This window comes from Mauremys reevesii, linkage group 7, assembly GCF_016161935.1.
Source record: "Mauremys reevesii isolate NIE-2019 linkage group 7, ASM1616193v1, whole genome shotgun sequence".
NCBI classification, from domain to species: Eukaryota; Metazoa; Chordata; order Testudines; family Geoemydidae; genus Mauremys; species Mauremys reevesii.
This window is the reverse complement of record NC_052629.1, coordinates 74168427-74184618: the sequence shown is the minus strand read 5'-3', so window position 1 is coordinate 74184618 and position 16192 is coordinate 74168427.

Here is a 16192-nt window from a genome sequence, read left to right as displayed (position 1 = left end):
AGAGACAAAGTACCTGAGTGGAGCAGGGCTGGGGACAGGCTGAGGAGCCGGGGAGCTCCAGCCTGGAAAGCCCCAGGCTGCAGCCAGGCAGAAGGCCAAGGGGTACTGGGGGTTGCAGAGGGCAGCCCAGGGGTAGGCCAAGGCAGCAGGTCCAAACCCACCCTTGCCAGTGATGAGTAGGCTGATACTGCTGTCTGCCCCAGGGCATGAGGGCTAGACAATAACTGGCAGTAGCCATACACTGAGGCGAGGTGGGGCTAGTGGGTGGGGGTTCCCCTGGGAGGGGGAGACCCAGAGAGAAAGGGGTTACTGCTTGGTGGCAGCACCTCAGGTAAAAGGGCACTGGGTCCAGGGAGGGACATGGGGCCAGAGGACACACAGATCATCGGCCTGCAGAGGGTGCTCCGGAGCTGGAACCGAGCTAAGTCCCAGAAGTCACCAGCAGGAGGCGCCGCAAGGGTGAGTCTGCGCTGTGCTACAAGACCCCATTACAGTACCTTATATGGTCATTCATGCAACTTTAATTGTCATATTGCCTGACTTAATATCTAACTGTGCAACCTTCAGATACAATAATAATATATTTGTATGGATTTTTTTTTCATTTTAAAAAATTCTTTTGCACTATATGGCTAGACAGCAGCAAAATATCTTCCTCACCAGTGAGTAGATGTTTAACTGCAGTGACTGAGGCTATGTGTAGGTATGCAGTGAAAATATACACTAACAGCATGCATGCACAGCACAGTGTATCTTCACTCAGTGTTGGCAAAAAGTGCCAACAAAAACAGCACAAAATTTCAGATCCAAGCCTAGACTCTACAGGCAAGATTCACAAAAAGGACGTAGGCTCACTCCTGCTGCATGTAACTTTTAGGTACCATGCTTCCCGGTGGAATCCTCAGCCCTGAGTTAGGTGCCCAGGCTTTCTATACAATGTATTAGGTGCCTAGGAATTGGATTCACAAAAGTCAGCAAGATGAGTGGGGAGCCACCTAAACTAGCCCACAGGAAATGCCAAGGAAGAGGAGGAGGTGGCGATCCCTTATGTCCAATGGCCCAGTGGTTAGGGCACACACCTGGGAGGAGGGGACCAGGGTGTAAATCCTTGCTCCAAATCAGGCTGTCTGATCGGGAGGAGGGGCATCCCTTCCTTGGTTGTCTTTTGTCCAGGTTGAGCATGCCATGAATATGCCTACTGTAGCAGGTCCCACAGATGAAACAGGTGGGGGAATGCCTAGTTTGTGAATCCTGAGCTGCTCAGCAAAGTCAGTGCTTGGACAACTCCAGCATGTGGACACCTAAGTTTCTGCAGGTAAATGCCTTATCTTGGGACTGTAGGCACCTACAGGGTTAATGGCCGTGCAGCAGGCATTCTGAGGAGCTTTCCAGACTACTGTACCCCTTTTAGGAGTTTGATTGGTCTTAAAAGCTTAAACTACAGGCTGACAAAATCAGACATCAAAATACAAGTGTGTCAGCACACTATTACTGAAACATTGCTGACTTTGTCATTTTGTAATTACAAAATAAATTAAGTGGAATATAAATATTGTACTTCCATTTCAGTGTATAGTATATAGAGCAATATAAACAAGTCATTGTCTGTATGAAATTTTAGTTTGTACTGACTTTGCTTGCTTTTTATGTAGCCTGTTGTAAAACTAGGCAAATATCTAGATGAGTTGATGCACCCCTTGGAAGACCTCTGCGTACCTATGTGTATCCCTGGTTGAGAACCACTGAGCTAAATGATGCACTTCAGTACCTAAAGTGGCAGTTAGGCACCTAAGTCCCTTTATGAGAGGGGTAGCCGTTAGTCTGGATCTGTAACAAGCAACAAAGAGTCCTGGGGCACCTTATAGACTAACAAATGTACTGGAGCATGAGCTTTTGTGGGTGAAGTGGGTGCATGCGTCTGACGAAGTGGGTATTCACCCACGAAAGCTTATGCTCCAATACATTTGTTAGTCTATAAGGTGCCACAGGACTCTTTGTTGCTTTTTAAGTCCCTTTGTTGATCTAAGCCTATGGCTCTTGGCTTTGCAGCAATAGCCTGCACCATGGTGCCTTCCAACCAAGTCCATCCATCCCTCTGTTCCCTACTTAACTTATCTGAAAATAAAATGTGACTATTTCATTCACAGATTTTAAGTTAGTCTGTATGACAAACTGGGGCAGCTAAGTGCCCTGTTGCTTATTTCTGTTGTTCTTCCCTGATGACCCTTTGGCTATGCATAGGTCCTAGAAAACACATCAGATGTGTACTGGGCCCCAACCAATTCAGCTTTGAAGAGTGCTTAAGGCATCAGCTCTCCCTTTGTATTGTAGTGTCAGCTAGTGACAGGGTGTTCCTGGTCCTTTGTAGCTCCCTGCTGGAGGCCCTGTTGTCCTGCCACCCCCACCACAAGAAGAAGCAGTGGGTCCTCTAGTCCTGCATGTAAGCAGCCAATCAGAGCCCAGCAGGCTCAAATTAAAGGACTGGAGGGTCAGTTCCTGGCTGGGATCAGTGGGGTGAGTAAGGGTACTTCGTGGTGGCCACAGGAGTCTGACTGGCTGCATTTACTGGACGTTGGAGAGAGAGGACCTGAGAGCTTTAACCCTCAGGTAATGGGTGAAAGGAAAGGCACCAGGTGGGAAGAGGCCCAGGGAAAAAAGCAGCAACCACCTAAAGGAGGCAGTAAGTGGCTGCTGTAGATAGGCTCACTAGGAGTGGTGGGTGGGCCCTGGGTTCCCGCACTGAGAAAGTGGCTAAGGCCTGAGAAGGGGACAAGCCTGAGTGATGGGTGGGAGTTAAAGGGGCTCATGGATAAGTCTGAAGGCCCTGAGGAGTTTGTTAAACTCTTTGCTACCCTGGAAGAGGTTCATTCATTTTTTGACTGTTACTTGGCTGCAGGCCTGAGCCACTGAAGACCTGTCAAGCAAGGTTGACAACTTACAGGGGGCACCAGGTAGAGGGGAAAAAAAAGATTGCAGCACACATCCAAATATAGGAGGCACTCATGTGAGTGTCCACTGTCACACAGCGGTTTAGCACTAGCTGCAGTACCATCAATCGGGCGACCCTCATGACTCTTGCCTCAAGCGTCTGGGGGAACTAATCAGACCGAGAAGTGCAGGATCTGCAAAGTATCAGAGGGGTAGCCGTGTTAGTCTGGATCTGTAAAAGCAACAAAGAATCCTGTGGCACCTTATAGACTAACAGATGTTTTTGCAGCATGACCTTTCGTGGGTGAATACCCACTTCTTCGGATGCAAGCCGAAGAAGTGGGTATTCACCCACGAAAGCTCATGCTGCAAAAACATCTGTTAGTCTATAAGGTGCCACAGGATCTGCAAAGATTTTCATCCCCGGACTAAAAAGGAGCGGGACTTTCATTTGCGACAGCTCCTCATGGAGGCAGCTCTTAGCCCTCAACTTCCAGCACCGCACCAAGACCTGGCACTGAGCGCTTTGGTGCGCAGCGCCCCGGCGGCAACAGTAGGAACTGCACTATGGTCGGACTCTGATAGAGACCCGTGGCACCGGCATTCCCCAGCATCGCAGCCGACATCAGTCCAGCAATGCTCCCACTCACCTGGTCAGAAGCGGCATCGTAGACCGGAAAAGGCTGGCCCACCTCAGCCAGCCTCATAGACTCATAGACTTTAAGGTCAGAAGGGACCATTATGATCATCTAGTCTGACCTCCTGCACAATGCAGGCCACAGAATTCCACCCATCCACTTCTATAACAAACCCCTAGCCTATGTCTGAGTTATCGAAGTCCCCAAATTGCGGTTTGAAGACCTCAAGCTGCAGAGAATCCTCCAGAAAGTGACCCGTGCCTCCCTGGATCCGCCCTCAGCGCCACATCCTGTAGAGGAGTGACCAGGGGCACAAGTTCTGACTTTGGTACCGTTGACTCCGGCACCGAGAGTAGAGCCGTTGAGTCCAGTGCATCTGGACTCCCCGACACGTAGTGTGGTTGAAGTCCAGTTGCCATCAACTCTGGATACATTTTTGGCTGCAAGGGATCTGACAGCTATGACAGCGTCGGCATCCACTCAGCAGACAAAGGCACCAGTTCCTGCTTGTGTGGTCCCACCCTGGGGCAAGCTGGTCCTTATCCACCCACCGGCACTGTCGGTTGAGCCACGGCACCGATCCCAGTCTCAGCACCGTTCCCGCTTCCGACGTTGCTCGCAGTCCTGGCACTGCTCTCCTTTGTGGCGCCGGTTGTACTCGTGGCACCGGTCATACTTGTGGCACCGCTCTGTACACTGGTCACCATCCAGGAGCAGATCTCAGTCCTGGTGCGAAGGTTGCGGATCTCTCGAGGCATCTAGATAGACTTATGTGTAGTGCTGGGGAGGAGCCGGTGGTCGTGGTACATGTAGGTACCAATGACATAGGGAAGGGTAGGAGAGATGTCCTGGAAGCCAAATTTAGGCTGCTAGGGAAGAGACTGAAATCCAGGACTTCTATGGTGGCATTTTCAGAAATGCTCCCAGTTCCATGCGCAGGGCCAGGTAGGCAGGCAGAGCTTCAGAGTCTCAATGCGTGGATGAGACGATGGTGTAGAGAGGAGGGGTTCACGTTCATTAGGAACTGGGGAAACTTCTGGGATGGGAGGAGCCTATACAGGAGAGATGGGCTCCACCTAAACCAAAGTGGAACCAGACTGCTGGCACTAAACATTAAAAAGGTTGTAGAGCAGTTTTTAAACTAGGAGATGGGGGAAAGCCGACTGCTGCAGAGGAGCGTGTGGATCGGACACAGACTTCTCTTAGGGGAGAGTCTGATGATAGAGAATCTCCAGGTTATAGTCAGGAGCAGAGGAATGAGAAGTATAATGTAAGGGCCGGATCAGATGATAAACAGTCACATAAAAAAGAATCTGGCACATCAGAAAAAGGCAGGCTAATAAACAGGGACAAGTTTTTAAAGTGCTTGTACACAAATGCCAGAAGTCTAAATAATAAGATGGGTGAACTAGAGTGCCTTGTGATAAAGGAGGATATAGATATAATAGGCATCACAGAAACCTGGTGGAGTGAGAGCAATCAATGGGACACAATCATTCTGGGGTACAAAATATATCGGAAGGACAGAACAGGCCGTGCAGGGGGAGGAGTGGCACTATATGTTAAAGAAAGTGTAGATTCAAATGAAGTAAAAATCTTAAGCGAATCCACAGGTTCCATAGAGTCTCTATGGATAGAAATTTCATGCTCTAGTAAAAATATAACAGTAGGGATCTATTATCGACCACCTGACCAGGACAGTAATAGTGATGATGAAATGCTAAGGGAAATTAGAGAGGCTATCAAAATTAAGAACCCAATAATAGTGAGGGATTTCAATTATCCCCATATTGACTGGGAACATTTCACTTCAGGACGAAATGCAGAGATAAAATTTCTCGATACTTTAAATGACTGCTTCATGGAGCAGCTGGTACGGGAACCCACAAGGGGAGAGGCGACTCTAGATTTAATCCTGAGTGGAGCGCAGGAGCTGGTCCAAGAGGTAACTATAGCAGGACCGCTTGGAAATAGTGACCATAATACAATAGCATTCAACATCCCTGTGGTGGGAAGAACATCTCAACTGCCCAACACTGTGGCCTTTAATTTCAAAAGGGGGAACTATACAAAAATGAGGGGGTTAGTTAGACAAAAGTTAAAAGGTACAGTGACTAAAGTGAAATCCCTGCAAATTGTGTGGGCCCTTTTTAAAGACACCATAATAGAGGCCCAACTTCAATGTATACCCCAAATTAAGAAAAACAGTAAAAGAACTAAAAAAGAGCCACCGTGGCTTAACAACCATGTAAAAGAAGCAGTGAGAGATAAAAAGACTTCCTTTAAAAAGTGGAAGTCAAATCCTAGTGAGGTAAATAGAAAGGAGCACAAACACTGCCAACTTAAGTGCAAGAGTATAATAAGAAAAGCCAAAGAGGAGTTTGAAGAACGGCTAGCCAAAAACTCCAAAGGTAATAACAAAATGTTTTTTAAGTACATCAGAAGCAGGAAGCCTGCTAAACAACCAGTGGGGCCCCTTGACGATGAAAATACAAAAGGAGCGCTTAAAGATGATAAAGTCATTGTGGAGAAACTAAATGGATTCTTTGCTTCAGTCTTCACGGCTGAGGATGTTAGGGAGATTCCCAAACCTGAGCTGGCTTTTGTAGGTGACAAATCTGAGGAACTGTCACAGATTGAAGTGTCACTAGAGGATGTTTTGGAATTAATTGATAAACTCAACATTAACAAGTCACTGGGACCAGATGGCATTCACCCAAGAGTTCTGAAAGAACTCAAATGTGAAGTTGCGGAACTATTAACTAAGGTTTGTAACCTGTCCTTTAAATCGGCTTCGGTACCCAATGACTGGAAGTTAGCTAATGTAACGCCAATATTTAAAAAGGGCTCTAGGGGTGATCCCAGCAATTACAGACCGGTAAGTCTAACGTCGGTACCGGGCAAATTAGTTGAAACAATAGTAAAGAATAAAATTGTCAGACACATAGAAAAACATAAACTCTTGAGCAATAGTCAACATGGTTTCTGTAAAGGGAAATCGGGTCTTACTAATCTATTAGAGTTCTTTGAAGGGGTCAACAAACATGTGGACAAGGGGATCCGTGGACATAGTGTACTTAGATTTCCAGAAAGCCTTTGACAAGGTCCTCACCAAAGGCTCTTACGTAAATTAAGCTGTCATGGGATAAAAGGAAAGGTCCTTTCATGGATTGAGAACTGGTTAAAGGACAGGGAACAAAGGGTAGGAATTAATGGTAAATTCTCAGAATGGAGAGGGGTAACTAGTGGTGTTCCCCAAGGGTCAGTCCTAGGACCAATCCTATTCAATTTATTCATAAATGATCTGGAGAAAGGGGTAAACAGTGAGGTGGCAAAGTTTGCAGATGATACTAAACTACTCAAGATAGTTAAGACCAAAGCAGATTGTGAAGAACTTCAAAAAGATCTCACAAAACTAAGTGATTGGGCAACAAAATGGCAAATGAAATTTAATGTGGATAAATGTAAAGTAATGCACATTGGAAAAAATAACCCCAACTATACATACAACATGATGGGGGCTAATTTAGCTACAACGAGTCAGGAAAAAGATCTTGGAGTTATCGTGGATAGTTCTCTGAAGATGTCCACGCAGTGTGCAGAGGCGGTCAAAAAAGCAAACAGGATGTTAGGAATCATTAAAAAGGGGATAGAGAATAAGACTGAGACTATATTATTGCCCTTATAGAAATCCATGGTACGCCCACATCTCGAATACTGTGTACAGATGTGGTCTCCTCACCTCAAAAAAGATATTCTAGCACTAGAAAAGGTTCAGAAAAGAGCAACTAAAATGATTAGGGGTTTAGAGAGGGTCCCATATGAGGAAAGATTAAAGAGGCTAGGACTCTTCAGTTTGGAAAAGAGAAGACTAAGGGGGGACATGATAGAGGTATAAAAAATCATGAGTGATGTTGAGAAAGTGGATAAGGAAAAGTTATTTACTTATTCCCATAATACAAGAACTAGGGGTCACCAAATGAAATTAATAGGCAGCAGGTTTAAAACAAATAAAAGGAAGTTCTTCTTCACACAGCGCACAGTCAACTTGTGGAACTCCTTACCTGAGGAGGTTGTGAAGGCTAGGACTATAACAATGTTTAAAAGGGGACTGGATAAATTCATGGAGGCTAAGTCCATAAATGGCTATTAGCCAGGATGGGTAAGAATGGTGTCCCTAGCCTCTGTTCGTCAGAGGATGGAGATGGATGGCAGGAGAGAGATCACTTGATCATTGCCTGTTAGGTTCACTCCCTCAGGGGCACCTGGCATTGGCCACTGTCGGTAGACAGATACTGGGCTAGATGGACCTTTGGTCTGACCCGGTACGGCCTTTCTTATGTTCAGATGCCACTCCCAACCATGATCAGCATTGCGGACTAGGTCCAAATCTTGGCATTGGTCCAGACCCCGGCACCGTTCCCCATTGCAGCACTGCTTTCCATTTTCGTGGTACCGATCTCCATCACATTGACGTGACTTGGTGCAGACCCGCTCGGCACCACTGTGGCCATTGCATTCTGCCTCTCATTCAATGGAGTCAGATGCGGGATCGCATCTATCCAACCGCTGCCACTTGGATCACAGCCATCCAAACTCAGGGGCTGCTCATTGGCAGGCGTAGAGACAAGGTCCAGTCCAAGGGTCTACTCAATAGCCCTTTTGGACGCCCTGGGGTACCACCAGGCCCAGGGTGCTCCATCAGAGGCTTCGCATTCAGCCCCCTCCGAGCCGTGGGTTCCAGAGGCCACCGTCAGCCGTCCTGCTCCTGGGGGCATGGAAACTGGGGCGTCGTTCATCCAGGCTCCAAACCTTCCTCCAACTTAACTTCCGGGTCCGGACGCTCAGATTGCGGGCTCAGGACTCCGAGACACAGCTCACCAAGAGGGCTCAGATGATCCTCTTCCTCCTGTGGCCTCCTCCTCATCCTCACCTGATGAGGCGGTGGCAGGCACTGCTATTTTGGGTCCGCCCCCAATAGACCTCCATGCCCACCAGGACCTCTTACGCAGGGTGGTGCAGAATATGAACCTCCAAGCGGAGGAGGTTATAGAGGTGGAGGACCCTGTGGTTGACATTTTGTCCGCAGAGGCTCCATCTAGAGTGGCCCTACCACTCATTCAGACCACGGCCAGGACAATCTGGCAAACGCCTGCATCCATTCCTCCAACTGCTAAAGGGGTGGAGCCGAAGTACTTCATCTCCTCCAAGGGATATGACAATTTGTACACACATCCACAGCCCTGTTTACTAGTAGTGGCTTTGGTGAATGAGAAGGAGTGCCATGGTCAGCAAGCCCTGGCACCCAAATCAAAAGAGGCCAAACACCTTGATTTATTTGGGCACAAAGTTTACTCCTTCAGCTCCGGATCGCAAACCAGCAGCCACTCCTGAGCCGATACAACTGTAACTCTTGGAACTCCATGTTAAAGTTCAAGAAGCTGGTTCCTTCGGAATCCAGCGAAGAGTTTGGGGCCCTGATGGAAGAGGGCAAGACGGTGGCGAGGACCTCATTACAGGCCTTGTTGGACACTGCAGACTCCCTCTCTTCAGGCATTGCAATGAGACATATATCTTGGCTGCAAGCTTCCAGCTTACCACCGGAGCTTCAGCAAACATTATATGATCTCCCCTTTGATGGAGAGGGCCTGTTTTCAGACAAAACTGACTCGAGGCGTCAGAGCCTCAAGGACTCAAAGGCCGTAATGCAATCACTGGGGATGCACACACCGGGTACCCAGTGGAAGCCATTTAAGCGTCATCCTCGGCTGAGGCAGGACTTCTATAGGAGGCGGGGGCGCAATACCAGGAGGAAACCTTTCAACCACCAATCCGGCCAAGGCCAGGGCCAGGGCCCTTCCAAGCCCTCATCGGGCCCTAAGCAAAACTTTTGAAGGGATGCTCGAGGACTGCTCAGGATCCTACCCTACCCTTCCTGAATCGTTTATCCCGTTTCCACTGTGTTTGGTCCCTTATAACCACGGACTGTTGGGTTCTTCGCACGGTGGAAAGGGGATACTCTCTCCAATTTTCTTTCTCCCCATCCTCCCTCCCCGTCCCTCTTCAGGGACCCTTCTCACGAGCAACACCGCATTCAGGAGGTTCAAATGCTCCTATCCATGGGGGCGATCGAGGAGGTTCTAAGGGAGCTAAGGGGCAAGGGGTTTTACTCCTGTTACTTCCTAATCCCCAAGGCAAAGGGCGGGCTTTGGCCTATCCTGGGCCTATGTGGACTCAACACATTCATGATAAAGTTGAAGTTCTGCATGGTCTCCTTGGGCAACATTATACCTTCCCTGGATCCTGGAGACTGGTACGCCGCCCTCGACATGAAGGACACGTATTTCTACATAGCAATCCATCCGTTGCACAGACGCTTCCTCCGCTTTGTGGTCAACCGTGAACACTACCAGTTCGCAGTCCTTCCATTTGGCCTTTCCACGGCTCCCTGAGTGTTCACCAAATGTATGGCTGTTGTGGCAGCCTCCCTTCATCGGCGATGGATACAGGTATACCTGTATCTAGACGACTGGCTCATCTGAGGTTGCACCAAAGAACAGGTGCAGTTCCACATTCAAGTGGTCACGGACACATTTTCTCGATTAGGTCTTCTCATCAATGTGGCGAAGTCGACTCTAGAACCAACCCAGAGAATAGAATTCATCGGGGCGGTCCTAGAATCCATGCGTGCCCGAGCCCTCCTGCCGGATGCTCATTTCCACGCTCTGACGGGCCTCATCCGGAGCCTTCAAAGCTTCCCAACCTTGACAGCAAGAACGTGCCTGAGTCTCCTGGTCATATGGCTTCCTGCACATACGTGACCAAACATGCCAGACTTTGGCTCCGACCATGTCAAGCCTGGCCGGCATCTGTCTACCGCCCACGTTGAGACAGCCTGAACCTGGTGGTCACTGTCCCGGAAGGGGTCCTGGCCTCCCTCCAATGGTGGCTAGACCCAAGGGTGGTATGCGAAGGAGTCCCCTTCCACACCCCTTAGCCCTCCTTGTCCCTTCCACACCCCGTGTCAGCCCTGGGATGGGGTGCCCACCTTGGGGACATCCAGACGCAAGGTCTACAGGCCCCATCCGATATCTCTCTCTCTCCAACGTACAGGAGCTGATTGTGGTGCGTCTTGCATGCCAAGCTTTTCAGGAGCGGTTGCATGGTTGCTGGTGTGGCGGTCCTCACAGACAACACCACGGCCATGTTCTACATCAACAAGCAAGGGTGGGAGGGGGCTCATTCCTCCCCCCTCTGTCAAGAGGCCATTCGACTGTGGGAGTTCTGCATAGCCCATTCCATTCACCTGGTGGCGTCGTTTCTCCCAGGGGTCCAGAACGCATTGGTGGACCACCTCAGCAGGTCCTTCCAATCCCATGAGTGGTCGCTCCGCACTGATGTCGTCCACTCCATCTTCCTAAAGTGGGGGTTTCCCCAGGTCGACCTGTTTGCCTCTCGCAGCAACCAGAAGAGCGTTTTGCTCCCTCCAGGGCCGCTCCCCAGGCTCTCTCACAGACGCCTTCCTACTCCCATGGACGAGCAGGTTGTTTTATGCCTTCCCGCCATTTCCCCTTGTAAACAAGGTCCTGATCAAGGCGCACAGGGACAGATCACATCTGATTCTAATCGCCCCGGCGTGGCTCAGGCAGCACTGGTACACCACGCTGTTGGACATCTCGGTGGACTCCCTGATTCCGCTGTCTCTCTTTCCAGACCTGATCACGCAGGATCGCGGCCGCCTCTGTCACCCCGACCTGTGGTCTCTCTACCTCACGGTGTGGATGCTGCATGGCTGAGCCACTCTGAACTCCTTTGTTTTCGTGTGGTGCAGCAGGTCCTTCTGGGCAGCAGGAAACCTTCCAATCGGGCTACATATAAATGGAAGTGATTCTCATGCTGGTGCTCTCACCATGACATGCTTCCCTTCCAAGTGTCCGTGCCTCTCTTCTGGACTATTTCCTGAATCTGAAACAGCAGGACCTGGCGATATCATCCATAAGAGTTCACCTGGCGGCCATCTCAGGTTTCCACCTGGGAGTGAATGGCCAATCTGTCTTCGCCAACCCCATGGCTGGTAGGTTCCTCAAGAGCCTGGACCATCTATATCCACAGGTATGACAGCCTGTACCCACATGGGACCTCAACTTGGTCCTTTCCAGACTTATGGGACCCCCGTTTGAACTCTTGGCCACATGTTCCCTTTTGTACCTCTCTTGGAAAACAGCTTTCCTTGTTGCTATCACTTCGGTGAGGTGTGTCTCTGAGCTCAAGGGTCTTGCATCGGAACCACCTTATATGATCTTCCATAAAGATAAGGTGCAGCTATGACCTCATGCTGCCTTTCTTCCCAAGGCGGTGTCGACTTTTCATATCAACCAGGACATCTTCCTTCTGGTTTTTCTTCCCAAAACCTCACGCCAATAGTCAGGAACAGCGGCTTCACTCCCTCGATGTTTGTAGGGCTCTTGCTTTCTACATTGAGCGTATGAAGCTGTTACGGAAAACGACGCAGCTCTTCGTCGCGGTAGCAGACCGGATGAAGGGTCTTCCGGTCTCCTTCTAGCGGATCTCTTCTTGGATCATGTCATATATTCGTGCTTGTTATGATCTGGCTGGGGTCCTGACTCTCCCCCTCCCTCGCCAATCTCACCGCTCACTCCACAAGGGCTCAGGCCTCGTCAGCAGTCTTCCTGGCCCAGGTGCCAATCCAGAAGATCTGCAGAGCTGCTACTTAGGTCTTCAGCGCATACATTTGCCTCACACTATGCCATCGTTAGACAGGCATTTGGTAGGGCTGTGACGAACTGGGACTGTTCTCACTGTGGTCTGTGAATGCTGAGTGGGGGGTGTTGGCCTGGGAGGACGATCTGCATTGTGGGATGGGAGACTGGCCTTGAGGGAAGATGCCTGAGCATGTAACATGAGAACCCAGGAGGGGGTTAGAGGCTAGGTGACACCTCTACCCAGGAAGCTGAACAAAGGCTGGGGGGGAGGAGATGCTGGGGGGAGAGAGTTTCAGGAGCTTGCTGGGGAATGGAGGGAAGGACAGACAGGGCTCTGACCCCCAAAGGGGGCTGTGGTGCTCCTGGGACCCCAAGATGGACCTAATTGGGGAGGATCCTGTTGTCTGTGCCTGCAAAACCTGTTTTGGACTGTGTTCCTGTCGTCTAAATAAACCTTCTGCTTTACTGGCTGGCTGAAAGTCATGGTGAATCACAGGAAGCCGGGGGTACAGGGCCCTGACTCACCCACACTCCGTGACAACTGGTGGTAGTGGTGGGATGTACTGCACCCCGTGGATGGTGCTTCCTGCAGTAAGTGACTGGGGAGCAGTAAAACGAAGGGGGATTGACGGGGACCAGGCATGCTGAAGATTCAGAGAGAGATGGTTTCAGGGGGCAATTAACCCCTGGGAGTGTGTGACTAGAGAGAAGGACTTTTGCAGTAACAGGGTCCCCCGGGGGATCGCAGCAAGCGGTCCCAGGGGCGAGGAGTCTGCACCTTGACCCTGGCAGAGAGGGGGTGACATGAAGAAGGGCTGGTGCACTAGGCGTCTCCCTGGAACTGGTGGAAAGCTGAGAGCACAGGCCGGCAAGTGGCCAGCAGGAAGATGTATGCTAAACACCTTAAGAGTGATCTGGTGGAGCTGTGCAGGCAGAGGGGGCTGTGCATTGGGAGGTCCACCAAGGGACAGCTAATTGCCCAGCTGGAGGAGAAGGATCGCTTGGATGAACTGAGCCCTGTCCCTGAGGGAAGCCGCCCAGCGGATGCAGCATGGGCCCCGGGGCCTGACACGGCTGGGAGGGGCCAGACTGCTGCCGAGGACATCCTGAGACCCAGCCTACCTATACCTAGGGGAGGGGTTGGGGGAAGCCCAGTGAATGCCGAGGGCACCCTGACCCCGGCAGCCAGCAGGGGATCGTACCAGCGGAGATCCCCGTCCCTGGAACGGATGCGGCTGGAAAATGACAGGGAGGCGCTTGAGTTAAGGAGGCAAGAACTGAAGCAGGAGTGGGAGGAATGGGAAAAACAGCGTCAGTATGAGGAGAACCAGCGTGAGCGGGAGGAGAAGGAAAACCAGCGTAAGCATGAGCTGGAACTGGCCCGGCTGAGGAGCAGCAGGGTCCCGGCTGCGGTGAGTGAGGGGGGACCCAAGACTACAAAGAGCTTTGATAAGTGCGTCCTGGCCCAGCGTAAGGAGGGGAGGACATAGATTCCTTCCTAATGGCCTTTGAGAATGCCTGCGAGCTGCACAGGGTTGACCCTGCAGACAGGCTCCAGTTTCTCACCCCCTTACTGGACTCCACAGCTGGGGAGATGTACAGCTGAATGAAAGGGGCAGAGACAGGGGACTACAAACTGTTCAAAAAGGCCCTGCTCCGCGAGTTGGAGCTCACTCCTGAGATGTACCAGAAAAGGTTCTGGAGTCAGCGTAAAACCCGTAAGGTCACATACCTACAACTGGCCAACCAGACGAAGGGGTATGCCTGCAAGTGGACAGCTGGGGCCCAAACTAAAGAGGACCTGCTTGACCTATTCGTACTGGAGCACCTGTATGAGCAATGCCCACCCAACCTGAGGCAATGGTTGATGGACCAAAAGCCAGAGAACCTGCAGCACGCAGGCCAGCTGGCCAACAAGTTTGTGGACAGTCGTGCAGGGGATGACAGGGAGGAGTCCCAAAGGAGCAGGCCCGCCACAATGCGGAGACCTCCCAAAGGGGAAGCATGGAGAACCCTGTTCGAGGGGACCCATGGGACATGAGCTGCTATCACTGTGGCCAAAGAGGCCACATACGGGCCCAGTGCCTCAGGCTCAGGGACAGACTGAGCAGACCCAACCCACAGAGGGTTGACTGGGTAAAGACCCAGCCGGATGAGGGGCAGCGTTCCCAGGCAAGGGGGGCTGGCAGTGTACCACCTGCTAAGGAGAGAGGAGGGACCCAGGCCAGCTCCTCTGGGGGGCTGGATGCTCGAGACTCAGGGTTTTTGGTTTACAGGGTAGGTGCAGGGCTGTCCCTCCGGAGCGAGTGTCTTGTTCCCCTGGAGGTGGATGGGAGTAAGGTCAATGGATACTAGGATACGGGCGCAGAGGTGACGCTGGCCCAGCCTGAGGTGGTGGCCTCAGATTGGGTGGTGCCCGACACCTACGTGACCTTGACGGGGGTGGGCAGGACCCCATTCAAGGTGCCCGTGGTGAGGGTACACCTGAAGTGGGGGGCCAAGGAGGGCCCCAAGGACATGGGGGTACACCCGCATTTGCCCACTGAGATGTTGAGGGGGCGGGAACCTGGAGGACTGGCCCAGCAGCTCCCAGGGTGCTCTAGTCGGGACCCAGAGCCAGAGCCAGTGAGGGGCACGACTCCCTGACAATGGGGAGGGTACCTTGCCCGAGGCGCAGGACCCTAACCTGGTGGGGAGGGAACGCCCAGGGACACAGCTCAGGGAGGCTATGGCTTCAGACCAAGCTGGTGAGAGAGAGAGAGAGCAGGTCTCCATCCCTGTCCCAGCTGCTGAGTTCCAGGCTGAGTTGCAGAAAGATCCCTCCTTGCGGAAGATAAGGGACCTGCCCAACCTTGGTGTGGTACAGACCATGGGGGGAGGTTGCCGAAAAAGGTTCCTGTGGGAGAAGGGGTTCCTGTACCGAGAATGGGCTTCCCCAGGGAAAATGGAGTCAGGAGGCAGCTGGTGGTACCCCGGAAGTGTCGCCGTCAGCTGCTGTGCCGGGCCCATGACATCCCCCTCTCAGGGCACCAGGCGTACCCAGCAGAGGCTGCTACGGAACTTTTACTGGCCTGGGGTTTTTATTAATGTCTGGCAGTACTGCCGATCCTGTGACCCTTGCCAGAGGATAAGGAAGGCCAAGGACAAGGGGAAAATGACTGTAGGACCCTTGCCCATCATAGAGGAGCCTTTCCAGAGTGGGGCCCAGGTCAAAAGGGGGAGCTCTGAACCAACAGAGCCCAAATTACAGCCCCCCCAGACTGGAACGCTGGGAGAAGACCCTAGCCCAGCTTGAACCCAAGGGGTATTGGGGTGGGAAAAGGGCACGGGCTGCATAAGCCTTCCCACATGCGAACTACGAGTGCCATCGAGCACCCTCAACCTTAAAGGGGGGTGTGAAACTGGAAGGGCCTGGTGTAATTCTCACCAAGGAATGGGAGGGATGTTGGGGCATCCCTGGGAATGTGGGTAGGTTCGAACTTTCCCAGGTCACTGGCTGAAGTGACCCCGCTCAGTTCGGTCTCGAAAGGGGGAAGAGATGAGACGAACTGGGACTGTTCTTACTGTGATCTGTGAATGCTGAGTGGGGGGGTGTTGGCCTGGGAGGACGATCTGCATTGGGGGAATGGGAGACTGGCCTTGAGGGAAGATGCCTGAACATGTAACGTGAGAACCCAGGAGGGGGTCAGAGGCCAGGTGACACCTCTGCCTGGAAGCTGAACAAAGGCTGGGGGGGGAGGAGATGCTGGGGGGAGAGAGTTTCAGGAGCTGGCTGGGGAATGGAGGGAAGGACAGACAGGGCTCTGAGCCCCCAAGGGGGCTGTGGTGCTCCTGGGACCCCAAGATGGACCTAATTGGGGAGGATCCTGTTGTCTGTGCCTGCAAAACCTGTTTTGGACTGTG